The sequence below is a fragment of the Chelmon rostratus genome, chromosome 8 (assembly GCF_017976325.1).
Source record: "Chelmon rostratus isolate fCheRos1 chromosome 8, fCheRos1.pri, whole genome shotgun sequence".
Classification (NCBI taxonomy): domain Eukaryota; kingdom Metazoa; phylum Chordata; class Actinopteri; order Chaetodontiformes; family Chaetodontidae; genus Chelmon; species Chelmon rostratus.
In genome coordinates, this window is record NC_055665.1 from 960,132 (window position 1) to 961,604 (window position 1,473).

A 1,473-nucleotide genomic window follows, 5' to 3' on the forward strand; every position below is an offset into this window, starting at 1 on the left:
TCCTTTTCCAAAAGCTTGACGCTGGTTTGTCCGATAATGGAACTTTGAATAATTATTATTAAATTCTGAAACTCTGAATAATTTCTGTCAGTTCAGTTGTTCATTAAACTGAAAGTGGAGGAAAGTCCGAGAAACAAACCGTTAACCGGGTTTTCTGAACGGTCTCTGTCCGCGGATCAGCTCGGTGTTCGCTGTTTGAATGATGAAAGCGACCAAAAACGCGATGAGAGGTGGCCGTTAACGGAGGAAGAAGAAGAAGAAGAAGAAGAAGAAGTAGAAGAAGAAGTAGAAGAAGAAGAAGTAGAAGAAGAAGTACAACACAGGTGAGATCAGAGGTTGGTGTGGTGTTTACCTGCAGCAGACTGGATGGACAACTTCCGTGTTTGATCCCGTTTCCATAGAGACTGATAAGGACCCACCCCTCTACTCACACACACACACACACACACACACACACACTGACTTCACTGTAAAAATAACAAATTAGAGTTTTAATAACAGGAAACATCAGACCGGATGTTCTGTGAAGTTTTTACACATCTAATGCACACAGCAGTGAAAAGTAACTAAATACATTTACTCAAGTACTGTCCGCCCTACATGAGAACAAATCTGAGGTACTTGTACTTGAAGTATTTTCTCCTCCTCCACATCACAGAGGGAAATACTGTACTTTTTACTCCACTACATTTATGTGCAGTTTAGTTACTTTAAGATTTTTACTCAGAAATAAATGACGAGTTTATGAAACCTGATGTTTTGTCATAAATCAGTTTATCCGAGTACAGCTGAAGCGATGAAGGTGATGTTTAAAACTCCTTTTGACTTCAGTTTCTTTGAGCTCTGCATTAAGAAATAATAATAACTCATCATTTAACACATTTGTTTTGTTGAATGTTTCATGTAAACCCCCCCCCACAGATTACAACAAAATGTCCAATTTTTAAGAAGTTTGGGTTTTATTGGTCTCTCAACCTCCGTCAGTAAAAGCTGCTCAGACCATTAATATTCCACATAAACTTTATTTACCTTCTTGATTTTTTAATATATATTTTTATTATTTATCTTTTGTTTTTTCATTTGTTTTCTTTTATTCTGGTTTAAAATCAATGTGTTGCTGTTATTTTGTGCGTGCGGTTTCTTCCAGCAGGGGGCGATGTTTCCTCACTTTACGTTCTTCTGAGCTGCCTGAAATCCTGCAGAGACTAACACCAGTAACACCAGTAACACCAGTTCAACCAGTGACAGTGACTTCAGAAGCTTTCTGCCAGATTTGATGAAGGACTCAGATTGATCCCAGCTGTCACTGCAGTGATAAAACCTCATAACTCCTGATACATCAGACATGTTCACACAGTTTAGAAACGTCAGGGTTCCACATGAAAACTGCTGCAGTTTTTTATTACTGACTTCATTAATATCTGACAATAAAAACAAACATACAGCGAGCTCATAAAATGTGATGAATTGTTG

At 37.9% G+C, this 1,473-nt stretch overlaps 1 protein-coding gene across 2 annotated transcripts in view; it reads right to left on the minus strand.

Moving 5' to 3' along the window:
• Positions 1-191, minus strand: part of nek11 (NIMA-related kinase 11) — a 48,603-nt gene extending 48,412 nt beyond the window's left edge. For both annotated transcript variants that reach the window (XM_041942818.1, XM_041942817.1), the window contains exon 1: positions 140-191. The gene's annotated coding sequence lies outside the window, so the exon portion shown is untranslated. The remainder of the gene's footprint in view (positions 1-139) is intronic.
• Positions 192-1,473: the final 1,282 nt, after the last annotated feature.